The sequence below is a fragment of the Cetorhinus maximus genome, chromosome 2, assembly GCF_964194155.1.
Source record: "Cetorhinus maximus chromosome 2, sCetMax3.hap1.1, whole genome shotgun sequence".
Taxonomy (NCBI): Eukaryota; Metazoa; Chordata; class Chondrichthyes; order Lamniformes; family Cetorhinidae; genus Cetorhinus; species Cetorhinus maximus.
Window position 1 is genome coordinate 92,834,642 of NC_135880.1, and position 18,177 is coordinate 92,852,818.

Here is an 18,177-nt window from a genome sequence, read left to right on the forward strand (position 1 = left end):
ACACTGTAGAAAGGATGGGATCGCATTGGAGAGAGTGCAGAAGAAGTTTACGAGAATGGTTCCAGGAATGGGACACTTCAGTTATGAGGAAAGATTGGAGAAGTTGGGACTGTTTTCCTTGGAGAGGATAAGGCTAAGAGGAGACTTGATGGAAGTTTTCAAAATCATGAGGGGTCTGGACAGAGTAGATAGGGAGAAACTGTTCCCGCTCGTAAACAGATCAAGGGCCAGATAGCAGAGTTTTGAAATGTTTTTCAAAAGAAGAAAATGTGAGGTGAGATAAAGCTTTTTCACACAGCGATTAGTTGGGGTTTGCACTGCCTGGAAGTGTGGTGGAGGCAGATTCAATTGTGACATTCAAGAGGGCATTGGATGATTATTTAAATAGAAACAATGTGCAGGGTTACGGGGAAAAGGCAGGAGATTGGCACTAAGTTAAAATGCTCAGAGAGCCGGTGCAGACAGGACGGGCCGAATGGCCTCCTTCTACACCGTGACAATTCTGTGATTCGTTCTAAAAAATCTCGTTTCTATATATTCTCACGCACTTACAATGGTGAAAATATCTTTGGCTCAGAAAAGTAATGGATTACATGTTTGCATACACTTTCTGTTAAACCCACTAAAAATTGAAAGTCTAGGCATAGAATAGGATACAGAGTCCACATTCCCAGTTCCAAAATGAATACATCACAATCACACACTCCCTTAAATATTTATAATATTCTCCTTTAAGTTTTCAAGATGCTCTGTCTCCATTGGCTCCCTGGGCAGTCCATTCCACACATTCATTACCTCCTGCAAAGCAGTGAAATCTAAACTGCCCATGTACTTCCCCTCTTCTGCCTGAGCCCAATGGGCTTTAATTATAATTCATATGAATTCGGAGCAGGAGTAGGCCACTCAGCCCCTCGAGCCTGCTCCACCATTCAATAAGATTATGACTGATCTGAATTTAACCTCAGCCCCACATTCCTGCCTACCCCTGATAATCTTTCACCCCCTTGTTAATCAAGAATCTTATTTAGCTCTGCCTTAAAAATATTCAAAGATTCTGCTTCCACCGCCTTTTAAAGGAAGAGAGTTTCAAAGACTCAGTCTTTCACCCTCAGAGAAAAAGTTTCTCTTTGTCTCTGTCTTAAATGGGCAACCCCTTATTTTTAAACAGGGACCCCTAGTTCTAGATTCTCCTAAGAGGAAACATCCTTTCCACATCCACCCTGTCAAGACCCCTCAGGATCTTAAAGGTTTCAATTATGTCATCTCTTACTCTTCTAAATTTCAATGTCTACAAGCCTAACTTGTTCAGCCTTTCCTCATAAGACAAGCTGCCCATTTTTGGTATTAGTCTAGTAAACCTTCTCTGAATTGCTTCTAACGCATTTACATATTTCTTTAAATAAGGAGACCAGTACTGTATATAATACACCAGGTGTGGTCTCACCAATGCCCTGTAAAACTGAAGCGTAATCTCCCTACTTTTCTAATCAATTCCCCTCACAACAAATGATAAAATTCTATTAGCTTTCCTAAATACCTGCTGTACCTGCATACTAACCTTCTGTGATTCATGCACTAGGACTCCCAGATCCCTCTGAATCTCAAAGATCTGCAATCTCTCACCATTTAGATAATAAGCTTCTTTTTTATTCTTCCTGCCAAAATGAACGATTTCACATTTGCCCACATTATACTCCATTTGCCAGATCTTTGCCCACTCACTTAACCTATGTCACTTTGTAGCCTCCTTATGTCCTCTTCACAATTTACTTTCCTACCTATCTTTGTGTCGTCAGCAACGTTAGCCACCATTCCTCCGGTGCCTTCAGACAAGTCATTTACATAAATTGTAAAAAGTTGAGGCCCCAGCACTGATCCCTGTGGCACACCACTTGTCACATCCTGCCAATCAGAGAGTTGGCATTTATGCCAATTTTCTGCTTCCTGTTAGCTAGCCAATCTTCTATCTATGCCGATACATTACCCCCCCCTTACACCATGAGCTTTTATTTTCTGCAATAACCTTTGATGTGGCACTTTATCAAATGCCTTCTGGAAATCTAAGTACAGTATATCCACTGGTTCCCCTTTATCCACAGCACATGGGACTTTTTCAAAGAACTCAAATAAATTGGTTAAACATGATTTCCCTTTTACAAAACCATGTTGACTCTGCCAGATTGCCTTGAATTTTACTAAGTGCCCTGCTATAACATCTTTAATAATAGCTTCTAACACTTTCCCTATGACAGATGTTAGGCTAACTGGCCTGTAGCATTCTGTCTCCCTCCCTTTTTGAATAAAGGAATTATATTTGCTATTTTCCAGCCTAATGGAACCTTCTCTGAATCCAGGGAATTTTGGAAAATTAAAACCAGTGCATCAACTATCTCACTAGCCACTTCTTTCAAGACCTTAGGGTGAAGTCCATTCAGACCTGGGAATTTGTCAGCCTGGAGCCCCAACAATTTGCTCAATACCACTTCCTTGGTGACTGCAATTTTCCTGAGTGCCTCCCTCCCTCCCATTTCCTGATTTACAGCTATTTCTGGGATGTTACTTGTGTCCTCTATAGTGAAAACCGAAGCAAAGTACCTGTTTAATTCATCTGCCATCTCCCTACTTTCCATTATCAATTCCCCAGACACACTCTATAGGACCAACACTCACTTTGTTAACTCTTTTCTTATTTAAAATATCTATAAAAAATCTTACTATCCTTCTTTATATTATCAGCCAGCTATCTCTCATACTCTAATTTTTCCCTCCTTATTAATCTTTTTGTCATTCTTTGCTGTTCTTTATATTCTTTCCAATCTTCTGACCTGCCACCCATCTTTGCATAATTATATGCTTTTTCTTTAAGTTGGTACTATCTTAACTTTTTTAGATGGTGGGCCCTCTCCTTGGAATTTTTCTCTCACTGGAATGTATATATTCTGTGTATTCTGAAATAGCCCCATAAATATCTGCCACTGAACTTCTATTGACATACTCCTTAACCTCATTTTCCAGTTCACTTTAGCTAGCTTTGATTGCCTTTATTTAAGTTTAAAATACTAGTCTTGGACTCATTCGCTTCTTCCTCATAACGAATGTAACATTCCATCATATTATGATCGCTGCTACTGAGGGCTGCCTTCACTAGGAGATTATCAATTAATCCTATCTCGTTGCTCAGTACCAGGTCTAGTACAGCCTGCTCTCTCTGGTTGGCTACAAAACGTGCTGTTCTAAGAAACTATCCAGAAAACACTATGAACTCCTCATCTACACTACCTTTGCCCATCTGATTTTTCCAGTCTATATGTAGATTAAAATCCCCCAAGATTATTGCTGTACCTTTCTGGCAAACTGCCATTATCTCTTCTTTTATACTCTGTCCTACCGTGTAGTTACAATTAGGAGGCCTGCACACCACTCCCACAAATGACTTCTTGCCTTTATCATTCCTCACCTCAACCCAAACTGCTTCTACATTCTGGTTTTCTGAATTTAAGTCATCCCTCTCTAATGTGCAAATACCATCACTAATTAACAGAGCCACCCCTCCACCTTTTCTTAATTTCCCATCGTTCCTAAATGTCACGTACTCTTCAATATTCAGATCCCAAACTATGTCATCCTGTAGCCATATCTCTGTGATGGCTTTCAGTTCGTACTTATTTATTTCTATTTGTGCTCAACTCATCTGTTTTGTTTCGAATGCTATGTGTGTTTAGAGACAAACACTTTAGTTTTGTCCTTTTATTATTTTTGTAGCGTCTAGCCTTATCAACTGATTTACTCTTAGATTTTTGCTCTTTGTCCTGTCCTGTCACAGTCTGTTTATCATTTCCCACATTAATACCTGTCTCTCTTGCCTTGTCTCTACTCTTAGGTTTACCACTTCTTCCCAAATTTGATCCCTTGTCCTCCTATTCCGTTTAAAACCCTCTACTTCCCTAGTTAGGTGGCTCGCGAGGATGCCAGCCCCAGCACGGTTCAGGTGTAGACCGTCCCACTGGTACAGATCCCACTTTCCCCAATATTGGTGCCAGTGCCCCACAAACCAGAATCCACTTCTCCCACACCAGTCTTTGAGCCACACATTTATTTCTCTACTCTTATTTGTCCTATGCCAATTTGCACATAGCTCAGGTATTATTTTCTGGATTATTACCTTTGAGGTTCTGCTTAATATGGTGCCTAGCTCCTCATACTGACTATGCAGAGCCTCCTTCCTCATACCCCCTACGTCGTAGGTACCTACATGGACCACAGCCACTGGATCTTCCCCTCCCACTGCAAGTTCCTCTCCAGCCCTGAGCAGATGTCCCGAACTCTGTCACCGGGCAGGCAACAAAGCCATCTGAACTCTTGCTCTTTACTACAGAGAACAGTGTCAATCCCCCTTACTATACTGGCCCTACAACCACTAAATTTCTTTTTGCTTCCCCCACTTGGATGGCTTCCTGTACCAGTGCCATGGTCAGTTTGCTCATCCACCCTGCAGCCCCCACTCTCAAACAAGCTGAGAAAACCTCAAACCTGTTGGACAAATGCAGAGGCTCACACTCCTGTCTTCTGGGTCCCCTTATCTGCTTCACTCCCAGTCACACCCTCCTATCCCTGGCCACTGACCAAATCAGAAGACCCTATCTGAAGTGGTGTGACTGCCTCCTGGTATAAAGCATCTAGGTAACTTTCCCCCTCCCTGATGTGTCACAGTGTCTGCAGCTCAGCCTCCAGCTCAATGACTCCGAGCTGAAGTTCCTCAAGCAGCAAACACTTACTGCAGATGTATTTGTCCTGGATCACAATGTTACCCAGGAACTCCCACATGCTGCAGCCTTGACACATCACCTGCCCTGCCATCCTAAATATGATTTAAACAATTACTTAATCACTTATTTAATGTTGCTTTCTTATATATTTGATTAGCTTTACCACCAAATTGTGTACTATTTTAAACCTTAGGAATAGAATAGAACTAACCCACTTACCAGATAGTCACCAAACAGCTAGCTCCTTTCCCTGTAGTAGAGCAAGAACCAAGAATCAATTTCCAGACAGACAGGCAGCAAAGTGAGGAGACCAGGAGTTGTAACAGGGAAGCTCAGCCAATGTTAAGGGACAGGCCTCATTGAAATGCCGCCTGCTGATTTCTCAAACAAAATGGCTGAAAAGTGACTGCCCAGCCACTAAAATTGGACTGCAAGGGCTGCCACCAGGGGTTCTGGAGAACAATCTCCAGTATAAGGCAAATACTCCAGGAGGGGAATCCCGTCAGAGGCAGAAACATGGAGCAGGGAAGATTCAAGGTTTTTGTTTTGGAGGGGAGCCCTCCACAATTTTGTTCTTGGCTGATGTTCTCAGCAATTTTGCCTGACAGAGCAATGGTGGCTTCCCTATTGCTCAGGCCTCAAATTAACACCCCAAGGACCTAATCTACATAGTCAAAGAGGACCTTATTGGTTGGAGGTAAATGACTTTGCCACATGCAATTTTAAATTGCAGTTAGCTAAACTAGAGCAGGAAAAGGTTGTAAGTCACCACTCCATTTTAACTGATCACCTGCCTGGTTTCTGTGAGATGGGGTGGGGGGGTTGGGTTCAGGTAGTGGGGGTTGAAATAGACCCTCGTCCTTAGGTGTAGAATTTGTGGTAATTTCAAACATTATCAGGATTCAAATTTTCTATTCCTTTGACAATCTTGAATAATATCAATACTGAGCCTTTGCGTTAGCGTAAATGATTGCAGCCTCTTCCACCACTCCCTCATAGCGTAGATCTCTCAGCTAAGTACCAATGTGGTTGCCATTTACTTCAAAGCCTGGCTAACATTGCACTGTTATAGCAATTAGATTTAAAGTTATACATGGCTATATCAGTGCTTTGTACAGAATCATTATTACCTCCTGAGCGATCTCTCTCTAGCTATGGGTACCAGACTGATTTGTTTTCCTTACTGCTGTCCACATTATGCTGTGGGTATAAGTGTACTATTCACCAATGCCCCTTAGGGCAAAGAGTAATTAGGAGAAAGAGTAATTGATATTATTTAATATTAAGTATCTTCCAAAAGGTTTAATTTAATTTAAAGGGGGTAAGTCATGGCAGAAAAGCTCAAAGCTATGGTGTAATCCTCCTGCTCTATGTGGGAAGCAGGGAACATTTCCAGTGTCCAGGGCCAGCATGTGTGCAGGAAGTGTCTCCAGCTGCAGCTCCTGGAAGCCCGGGTTTCAGAGCTGGAACGGTGGCTGGGGCGCTGTGGAGCTACCACGAGGCGGAGAGTATCGTGGATAGCACATATAGAGAGGTGGTCACACCGCAGGCTAAGCGTCCACAGGCAGGAAGGGAATGGGTGACCACCAGGCAGAGCAAGAGGACTAGGCAGGCAGTGCAGGAATCTCCTGTGGCTATTCCCCTGCAAAACAAATATACCGCTTTGGATACTGTTGGGGGAAATGGCCTCTCAGGGGAAAGCAGCAACAGCTAAATTCGTTGCCCCACAGTTGGCTCTGTTGCACAGGGGAGAAGTAAAAAGTGTGGGAATGCAATAGTTATAGGGGATTCAATTGCAAGGGGAATAGATAGGCGTTTCTGTGGCTGCAAATGAGACTCCAGGGTGGTATGTTGCCTCCCTGGTGCTAGGGTCAAGGATGTCTCAGAGCGGCTACAGAATATTCTGAAGGGGGAGGGAGATCAACCAGTGGTCGTGGTACACATTAGTACAAACGACATAAGTAAAAAAAGGGATGTGGTCCTAAAAGCAGAATATAGGGAGTTAGGAAGTAAGTTGAAAAGTAGGACCTCAAAGGTAGTGATCTCAGGATTACTACCAGTGCCACGTGCTAGTCAGAGTAGAAATAGCAGGATATATTGGATGAATACGTGGCTGAAGAGATGGTGTGAGGGGGAGGATTTCAGATTCCTGGGACATTGGGACTGGTTCTGGAGGAGGTGGGACCAGCACAAACTGGACAGGTTACACCTGGGCAGGACCGGGACTGATGTCCTAGGGGGAATATTTGTTAGTGTGGTTGGGGAGGGTTTAAACTAAAATGGCAGGGGGATGGGAACCTATGCAAGGAGTCAGAAGAGGAGGAATCAAGGACAAGAACAAAAGACAGAAAGTGGAATAAGAAAAAAGTGATAGGCATAGAAATCAAGGGAAAGAATCAAACAGGGCCTCAGTGAAAAATAGTGGGAATGGGACAAGTAATGTTAAAAAGCCAAGCCTTAAGGCTTTGTGCCTTAAAGCGAGGAGCATTTGCAATAAAGTGGACGAGTTAACGACGTAAATAGATGTAAACAGGTATGATATAGTCGGGATTACGGAGACATGGCTGCAGGGTGACCAGGGATGGAAACTGAACATCCAGGGATATTCAGCATTTAGGAAGGACAGACAAAAAGGAAAAGGTGGTGGAGTTGCATTGCTGGTTAAAGAGGAAATTAACGCAATTGTGAGGAAAGATATTAGCTCCGATGATGTGGAATCTGTATGGGTAGAGCTGAGAAACACTAAGGGGCAAAAAACTTTAGTGGGGGTTGTATATAGACCCTCAAACTGTAGTGGTGATGTTTGGGAATGGCATTAAACAGGAAATTAGAGACGCATGCAATAAAGGAACATCTGTAATTATGAACAAAAACAGAATTACCTGGAAAAACTCAGCAGGTCTGGCAGCATCGGTGGAGAAGAAAAGAGTTGACGTTTCGAGTCCACATGACCCTACAACAGGTCATGTGGACTCAAAACGTCAACTCTTTTCTTCTCCACTGATGCTGCCAGACCTGCTGAGTTTTTTCAGGTAATTCTGTTTTTGTTTTGGATTTCCAGCATCCGCAGTAGTTTTTTGTTTTTATATCTGTAATTATGGGTGACTTTAATCTGCATATAGATTGGGCAAATCAAATTAGTAACAATACCGTTGAGGAGGAATTTCTGGAGTGTATACAGGATGGTTTTCTTGGCCAATACATTGAGGAACAAACTAGAGAACAGGCCATCCTAGGCTGGGTATTGTGTAATGAGAAAGGAATAATTGGCAATCTAGTTGTGCAAGGCCCCTTGGGGATGAGCGACCATAATATGATAGAATTCTTCATCAAGATGGAGAACGACGTAGTTGATTCTGAGACTAGGGTCCTGAATCTTAATAAAGGAAACTACGGTGGTATGAGGCGCGAGTTGGCTATGATGGATTGGGGAACGTTACTTAAAGGGATGACGGTGGAAAGGCAATGGCAAACGTTCAAAAAGCGCATGGGTGAACTGCAACAGTTGTTTATTCCTGTCTGGCGCAAAAGTAAAAGAGGAAAGGTGGCCAAACCATGGCTTACAAAGGAAATTAGAGATAGTATTAGATCCAAGGAAGAGGCATACAAATTGGCCAGAAAAAAACAACAGACCTGAGGATTGGGAGCATTTTAGAATTCAGTTATGGAGGACCAAGGGATTGATTAAGAAAGGGAAAATAGAGTACAAGAGTAAGCTTGCGGGGAACATAAAAACTGACTAAAATTTTTTATAGGTATGTGAAGAGAAAAAGATTGGTGAAGACAAATGTAGGTCCCTCGCTGTCTGAAACAGGAGAATTTATAATGGGGAATAAAGAAATGGCTGCCTAAATACATACTTTGGTTCTGTCTTCACAAAGGAGGACACAAATAACAAACCAGAAATGTTGGGGAACACAGGGTTTAGTGAGAGGGAGGAACTGAAATAAATCAGTATTAGTAGGGAGATGGTGTTGGAGAAATTGATGGGATTGAAGGCCGATAAATCCCCAGGGCCTGATAATATACATCCCAGAGTACTTAAGGAAGTGGCCCTAGAAATAGTGGATGCATTGGTGGTCAGCTTCTGAGGTCTATAGACTCTGGAACAGCTCCTACAGATTGGAAGGTAGCTAATGTAACCCCACTATTTAAAAAAGGGAGGTAGAGAGAAAACAGCGCCTGACGTCGGTAGTGGGGAAAATTCTAGAGTCCATTATAAAAGATTTAATAAACTGAGCACGTGGAAAACAGTGGAAGAATTGAACAGAGTCAGCATGGATTTATGAAAGGGAAATCATGCTTGACAAATCTACTCGAATTTTTCGAGAATTTAACTAGTAGAGTTGATGAGGGGGAGCCAGTGGATGTGGTTTATTTGGGCTTTCAGAAGGCTTTCGACAAAGTCCCACATAAGAGATTAGCGTGTAAAATTAAAGCGCATGGGATTGGGGTAGTGTATGGAGATGGATAGAAATCTGGTTGGCAGACACAAAACAGAGTAGGAATAAACGGGTCTTTTTCCGAATGGCAGGCAGTGACTAGTGGGGTACCGTAGGGATCGGTGCTGGGACCCCAGCTATTCACAATATATATTAACGATTTAGATGAGGGAGCTAAATGTAATATCTCCAAATTTGCAGATGACACAAAGCTGGTTGGGAAGGTGAGCTGTCAGGAGGATGCAGAGATGCTTCAGGGTGATTTGGACAAACTGAGTGAGTGGGCAAATGCATGGCAGATGCAATATAATGTGGATAAATTTGAGGTTATCCACTTTGGTAGCAAAAACAGGAAGGCAGATTATCTGAATGGCTATAAATTGAGAGAGGGGAATGTGCAACGAGCACACCAGTCGTTGAAGGTAAGCATGCAGGTGCAGCAGGCGGTAAAGAAGGCAAATGGTATGTTGGCCTTCAAAGGGAGAGGATTCGAGTACAGGAACAGGGATGTCTTGCTGCAATTATACAGGGCCTTGGTGAGACCACACCTGGAATATTGTGTGCAGTTTTGGTCTCCTTATCTGAGGAAGGATGTTCTTGCTATAGAGGGAGTGCAGCAAAGGTTTACCAGACTGATTCCTGGGATGGCAGGACTGACAGATGAGGAGAGATTGAGTCGGTTAGGATTATATTTGCTGGAGTTCAGAAGAATGAGGGGCGGAGGGGAATCTTATAGAAACCTATAAAATTCTAACAGGACTAGACAAGGTAGATGCAGGAAGGATGTTCCCGATGGTGGGGGGAGTCCAGAACCAGGGTTCACAGTCTGAAGATACGGGGTAGACCATTTAAGATTGAGATGAGGAGACATTTCTTCACCCAGAGAGTGGTGAGCCTGTGGAATTCGCTACCACAGAAAGTAGTTGAGGCCAAAACATTGTATATTTTCAAGAAGAAGGAGTTAGATATAGCTCTTGGGGTGAAAGCGATCAAAGAATATGGGGAGAAAGTGGGAGCAGGCTATTGAGTTGGATGATCAGCCATGATCATAATGAATGGCAGAGCAGGCTCAAAGGGCCGAATGGCCTACTCCTGCTCCTATTTTCTATGTTTCTAAGTTAGCCCTTTGTCGTGCCCAGTAGGCAATGGCCATTCAGTTTATAGCCTTCCTGTTAATCTTCTTTCACTAGTCTCATTATTTACCAACCCGCCCTCTAAAGCTAAGATCAATGCCATGTCAACGCAGCTCCATTGACAGCCATCCTTTAATTTAGCCAGTTTTAAATTCACTTCAGAAGCTTGCCCCCATTCTGTACCTTCATACCATGGTAATATCTGAAACCTGAATACATCACATCCATGGAATTTCTGTTGTCAACAAAACAAAGTAAATACAGTAAAACCCCCTCATTTCAGTTCAAATCACAAGAAACTACTACTTGTTGCCTTGACAACTGCTCTTCACAAAAACATCTTGGCAAACAGTCACATCCGCTTCAAAATTCCAGATTATACATGTTAGACACCATAAATTCAAGAGTCAATCTTGTAATCGAGAAGAATCTGCACTGGCAGCTCATGTCACCATCTCAATCTCTCAATGTATTACTGCCACTTGGCAAAAATACAATGTATAAAAAGTACTATAATCATATAAGCACAAATCTTGCAACACATGTGCACCTTATGGTTTATTCGTATTACAACGTCTAGTGTCCCTGTGAAGCAGTTTCTGCTTTACAGCATGTTGAGGTTGAGGTGTAATATAGGGAAGGTTCAGAATTTGACTCCTGGGAACCCAGTCTCATACAAGTTAGAGTTGATGATGAACGGAATACAACTCCATTGTAGTGCCAAATCCAATTTTAAAAGTGCTCAGAATTTCATTAAATTTCTAGCACTTTAAAAAAAAAACTTAACCTGAAGCCATGTTGTAAAAGTATTTACAATTTTATGGTGAGAAGGCAAGCCTATAAGCATGTACTTGTAGACCTCCCTCCTGGGTGGAAGATTACTAATTGGGAAAAAGCTGTACAAATGAGGCACTGCCCGGCTGGAGCTTCTGGTCTGAAACACAGAAAATTCAAGTAGGAAATGGCAAACAGACCTTCCACTCACCAGCTGCAAATATACTTGCTTCCTTACATTAAAAGGTTTAATTACTTTTCATAAGTTCACCATCTACTTTTTCTAGAAACAGCAGACTTCATTCTGGAATAAAGAGTGACCTTGACAAAATAGGTTTTCCACATAAATGTGAATGTTTAAAAGTTAAAATTATAATTTTATTAAATATGCACATTTGCTCATGCTTTGGTAAGGGGGTGGCGGGGGGCGGTGGGGGTGCGGTGGAGAAAGAGATGGGTGAAATCACTCAAATACAAAATCCCCAACTCATTTATTTACATTAGTGTCTTTTACATCTCCTGCAGAACCAAGTAAGTGAGCAGCCACCTGCTTCCAGGCCTCTGCCTATATCTACACCATTCACATTGGCCAGCAGGATATATCCTACGGCAATTCAGGTGCATTTACCCTGTAGTTTTCCCTCAGAGTGGAGACTGAACTCCGCAGGAGGAATTGAGCACAAACCAATATCTTGCCACTTCTGTGCAAGAATAAGTAATTTACTTTGCATGTCAAAAGTTTCCATGAAAGTATTCACATTTAAATTCTCTCACAAAATATGATACAAACAATATGGAGAAATCAATGTATAGGATATGTAGTCCACTTGTGGTAAACGATCTGATAACTCAATTGTGCTCCTTGCAAGTTAGAGTCGTAAACTCTTGATTTATGTTTCATAAATTATACTGTAGGCTTGAGTGTCTCAAAACCGGCAACTCCAGGACTGAGACCGTCCCAGATTTTGGATCTTTCTGGTTTTTGGAAAAAGATCCTGAGGCATTTCACAGTGCCTGTAGTATAATTAAATAAAGATCGACAGCGATCAAATCTCAGTCTAAGGCAACTACATTGAAGCTGGATGGTGTTCTGGTAAGGCCATAGCTTAAACACTGTTCATTTCAGATCACTGGAACACTAGCGAAACACTCAAGATGGAAGTTGTGCAGAGAAATGTAAATCCCCAAACTTTTGAGAGCTGAGTCAGGTGGGGTCAAGGGTCGCTGTGACCACTCAGAGTGTGAGAAACTACAGGTGTGCAAAGTGGATAACTGCTCACCATGCCACCGTGCCAATGCAGCAACTCCTTGAACAAGTAAGTTTTTTCATTCATTTAAAAGCACTTAAAATTGTTGTATGGCCCACTTAAAAAAAATGTCCAGTTTTCAGACAGCTGGATTTGAGGTACTTTACCTGTACAAGAAAAACTTAATTTTATGCAGCACCTCACCGCATCCTCACTTCACATCCAATGAATTTTTTTTTTTTGCAGACAAACATGGTCCACATTTGCACACAGTAAGATCTCACAAAGAGCAGTTAATCAGAATTAAAATGGTGCTGGTTGAGGGAGGAATGTTGACCAGAACTCTCTGATCATTTTCTCATGGGGTTTTGAGATCCTTTACATCCCCTTGAACAAGGAATGTCATTAAAGTTCTCCACCAATGACAACGTGTCCAATAATACAGGACTCCTTCAGTCGTGCACATATAAAGAGAGAAAATGTTTTATTTCTTTTTTGCGCTATTTTTATAAAGCCGAACTGAAGCAAGATGAACTATGATTCCCAAGACTCTCTCGAATCTCTGACAAATAGGCCTCCAACAGGCAGTCGATTATTATGAAATTGAGGGAGAGCAACTTTTACAGTCATACATCAGGGCCAAAACATGCAAGGCAATAATGTAACCTTTTCCCAACAAGGGAAACTTATCTAATACCAGATTTTGAATCAAATGCAATTGTACTGAAACAACATGTCTGGACCAAGCAGCAAGATGCTAAAACAGATTCAACCACATGCTTGCCTACAATACTGATAACATTTTAGCCTTTGGTCAAAGTACAAATCACAAAGAAGGTGTTGATTCAAACAGGATTAGGGATCTGAAACGTCAACTCTGTTTCTCTCTCCGCAGATGCTGCCAGACCTTGCATTTTTCCAACATTTTCTGTTTTTATTAGGGCAATACTGCTAGATTTTTTGAACATGAAACAATACATAAACATGAAGTAGCTTATTGACTGCCTTCTTAAAAAAAAAACATTTTCCCCTTCAGACTCCTTTAGATGCTTTACAACTATCTTCGATAAGATTAACACTGAAATCTTGGTGATCATAGATATTTTAAGCAGTCTGTTAAGGCAGAAAGTTGTTTATGCTTTGCACCCTTTGTTTCTTTTTAAACATATGACAGATGATGAAGGTGGAATATTCTTGCCAACAATGAACGTATTTTTCTTTGCAGTAGGTAGGGACCATAATTAGTAGCATAGTTTATTTTTAAACTGCAAAATGTAAAAATACAGTAAGGCTGGTGAATAACCCTGCAGATTGAATTGTTGGGCAATCTACACACAATGGCCATTCCAATATACCTCAATAGTAACCTTTTATTAAATTTATAGGTTAGATCATACCTGCAGTATTTCAACACATTTACATTAAGTAAAGCTTTGGGTAAAATAGCATTTCATTAGAAAAATTTAATGGCATTAAAATATTTTATTTCAATTACAATATCAGTAGCAGTGCCAAGACACATCACACTGGTGCACAGCGCCATAGAGTGGAAAGATCATATTTGTCTGTGTTGCTACATGACATGTTCCTCTCCCCTCATGCCCTCTGAGCTCATCTTGCCCACATGACCCATGTCCTGTTCCCTTGATCCTATTTCCACTAAATTACCCAGCTTCACCTCCTGGTCCCCATGTCAGTCAATATTGTACACGGTGTTCTCTCTTCAGGCATTGTCCCCCTCTCCTTTAAACCTGCCATTCTCACCCCACTCCTCAAAAAGAAGCCTTGGGCCCTCTGTCTTTGCAAATTACCATCCCATCTCGAACCTCCTTTCCTCTCCAAAGTCCTGTGCTATCACCTCCCAAACCCGTTCCCATCTTTTCCAGAGCTCCATGTTTGAATCCCTCCAATCAGGTTTCTGCCCTGCCACAGTACCAAGATGACTCTTATCAAAGTCACAAAAGATATCCTGTGTGAATGTGACAAAAGTAAACTCAACACCCCTCCCCATTCTCCACTGTCCTTCTTGACCCGACTGCAGCTTTTGACAAAGTCGATCACACCATCCAATGCCTCTCCACTGTCATCCATCTGGGTGGGACTGCTCTTACTTGGTTCCATTCTTATCTATCTAATCATAGTCAGAGAATGGCTTCCTTTCCTGCTCCATTATCTATGGTGTCCCCAAAGAATTTAATTTTGACCCCTCCTATATCCCAACTACAAGTTGCCCCTTGGCGACATCAGCATTAGTTCTCACATGTACCGTGATGACACCCAGCTCTACCACATCACCACCTTTCTTGACTCCTTCACTGTAATTAAATTATTAGAACTGCTCATCTGACTTCCTATACTGGATGAGCAGAAATTTCCTTCAATTAAATATTAAGACTGAAGCCATTGTTTTCAGTCCCCACTTTAAACTCCATTCCCCAGCTACCGACTCCATCACGCACTCTGGCTTAATCTCAGACTGTCGTCAGTCTGTTTTCAACCTTGGTGTCAAATTTGATCCCAAGACAAGCTCCTGACCTTATATTCGTGCCATCATTAAGACCCCTATTTCCACCTCTGTAACTCCATCCAATTTCACCCATTTCAGCTCACCTGCTGCTGGAACCATCATCCATGTCTTCAGTCCCTCTAGCTTGACTATTCCAGTGTGCTCCTGGCTGCTCTCCCAGATTCTATCCTCAGTAAACTTGAGGTCATCCAAACTCTGCTGCCAGTTTCTTAACTTGCAGCAAGTCCCATTCCCTTAACACCCTAGCTGACCTACATTGGCTTCTGGTCAAGCAACGCCTTGATTTTAAAATTCTAATTCTTGTTTGGTCTTTCCCCTTCCTATCTCTAATGTCTTTCAACCCACAACTCTCCAAGATATGTGTTCCACTTGCCACTGGACTTGGTGTATTCCCAATCGTAATTGCTCCACCATTGGTGCCGATGCCTTCAGTTGCCTAGGCCCCAAGCTCTGGAATTCCCTCCCTACACCTCTCCGTCTTTCAACCTTACTTTCCTCCTTGAAGACACTCCTTAAAACATATCGATTTGACCAAACTTTTGGACATCTGACCTAATATCTCATGTGGTTCAGTTTTATAATGCTCCAGTGAAGAACCTTGGAACATTTCATTACATTAAAAGGCACTATTAAGTTGCTGTTTGATCTTTTATTTTGTCAAAATTGGTGCAGCACTAAGGAAGTTCCATGGAATTGGAAGATTATACTGGTCGATTTTGTTAATCTTTTACATCACTTAAATTGATGCAGTACTAAGTGAGAGCGGCACTGTCACAGATGCAGTTTTGCTATTAACTGGAAGCCCAATCTGCCTTCTCAGGTGGATACAAAAGACACCATGCCATAATTCAAAAAGCAAGGGAGTTGTCCCAATCTCCTGGTCAAAATAATCCTTTAACTAACACCATTGAAATAACAGATTAACTAGTAATTCATATGATTACTCTTTGTGGGACCTTGCTATGTGCTAATTGAGTACCATATTTCCCTATACTACAGTGACTACTTTACAAAAAATACTTCATTGATTGTGAAGCATTTTGGACGCTGAGGACAATCTAAATGCAAGTTATTTTCTTATCATACTATTTTCTTCTGAAATATTGATAAATATCCCCTGAACTATGCATTTTTAATTATTCTGATTTGTCTGAATTTAGCTCTTAAAACTATAGAGCTCCTGGTCTTACTAACTAAAAGTAGCAAAAATAAATCAGGAGAAACAGAAACCCATGTTACAATTAATAAGAGTTAGTGAATCTCAGTTAAATCTTCAGTAGTGATATTAATGGTCTCAAACACTATTTGGCTAGGGCAGGAAGGTTGGAATGAGCCAGGGTCCCAGCCCCTGATCATGCCCTTGCTGAAGTGCATGTGTGTAGATTTCAGATGACCACAGGATCAACTTGGCTGTGATGTCATCAACAGGTCAAATCGGCTGACAACACCGACTAAGCTTACAAAGTGAACAGCATACCCAAGCAAGGCACCAGAAGATGACCTGCATGATGGAACCATTCCCAGCTAGAAGGCAGTACCTTCCAGACAGGTGAAAAAGGGAGGGGGGAAAACAAAGGTGCGTGTCCCAGAAAAAGATATCCATTGGGTTTGAATGACTTCACTAAAACTTTGTGGTACCGCCTCAACCCAATTCATAAGTGGGATCACGGACTTGCAACAAACATCAATCAATAATCAATGCAAATTCTGAAGAAAGCCAACTTTAGCTAACTTGTGCTTCAAATATCTTAACAGTACTTGGAGACTTGATATCATTCATTTTAATGTCAATTGTTCCTGAGGTTTTCATACCAGAGTTGTGTTGCTGGTAATTTTTCTACTGCAGCGGGTATCAGCAAAAACAGATGTCAAATGTCGCTCTCACTAATCACATACCTCAACATGCCAAATCAGATTCTTCTTTGACATGCGAAAGGCGTTTTCTTGCTCTGAACGTTTCTGTCTACAATAGACACCTACCCAAAATGAGGATGCTCAAAATGTCTTTTTTTTTTGCGGGGGCGAGGAAACAGAGATAAAAGGAATGACTTTACCCCAACCAACATAATCCAGGACCGAATGGAGTTTTAAATAAAAACAGAAAATGCTGGAAAAAACTCAGCAGGTCTGACAGCATCCGTGGAGAGAGTAACAGCGTTAACGTTTTGAGTCTGTATGACTTCTTCAGTTTTATAATGTTCCACTGAATCTCTTTTTCCCAAATGGAGTTTTTTCGCCCTTAACAATTGTGAATATACAGAAATCTATATATATTATAAATAAAAACGTATTACATACTGATGGTTGTAAAGAATTCATGTGCTTTTAAAAAAAAGCCTGTTGCCTTTCGCATTCACACCAGGTTCGCTTATACATGAATTAAACAGCTGGCTGGCGATGCATACTACAGACGAATGTCATAAGAAAAACATGAGATGTGGTCTCTTTTCATTGTATCCTTCTGATGGGGCAAGAGGCTGTTCAGTGAAGAGAATCCTGTTTTGTAAAGGCACTGCTCGTAAAGTTCACGGCCAGAGTGCAGCCTAAGGCAGAGACAGGAAGAAGTTCAAGATTGCAGCTATCGTTACCCTTTTGTGGTGACACGGACTGAACTCTATTTTTGAACGATGACAACCAAGTTTCCAGCCTTCAGCAGCCCAAATGAAAATATCTAGGATCTTCTGCAACCAACCCTTCGTGTTAATGACAACTAATACGCATTAAACTTTATGGTTGGAGCCGATTAAATATATCAAAACCTCAAATGTCACCAGAAAAAGAAAACTCACCGATTCATTTAGGCTTTTTTCTTGAGCTGCACGAGTTGAGTCTGTCTTTTCCCCCTTGGCTTCAATGATGAGGGGTGGGGGAAAGGAAGGAACTTTCGCAATAGTGAGCTTACATTCAATGCTTTCGCTCATAAAGAGGAAAGCCGCTATTCCGCCAGCGAGACCAGTATCCTGTCGCCTCCACCCCTGCCGCTCCCGGAGTGTCAGCTGAGAGCCGCGGAACCTCAGGGCCCTGGCTGTGATTGACAGCCGCTCCAGTCACTCGGGACAGCGGAATGAAGGACAGGGGCGGAGACTCCGCGCCCGCTCCCAATCATCAGCGGCTCAGGGCGGGACTTGAACTCAGCAGCTCAGACACAAAGCAGAGCGCGCCTCCCTGTGACAAGCTTGCAAAACTCTGGCGACGAAGGAAGAAAGCCTTGCATTTAAATAACGCCTTTCACGACCGTCTGTTGTTTCAGTGCTTAATAGCCAATAAAGTCCTTTTGAATTGTAGCCA

General features: G+C 41.9%; 1 protein-coding gene across 1 annotated transcript in view; it reads right to left on the reverse strand.

Moving 5' to 3' along the window:
• The window catches only part of LOC144695926 (E3 ubiquitin-protein ligase MARCHF3), a 100,461-nt gene extending 82,581 nt beyond the window's left edge, over positions 1-17,880 (reverse strand). The window contains exon 1 of the mRNA XM_078567018.1: positions 17,679-17,880. The gene's annotated coding sequence lies outside the window, so the exon portion shown is untranslated. The remainder of the gene's footprint in view (positions 1-17,678) is intronic.
• Positions 17,881-18,177: the final 297 nt, after the last annotated feature.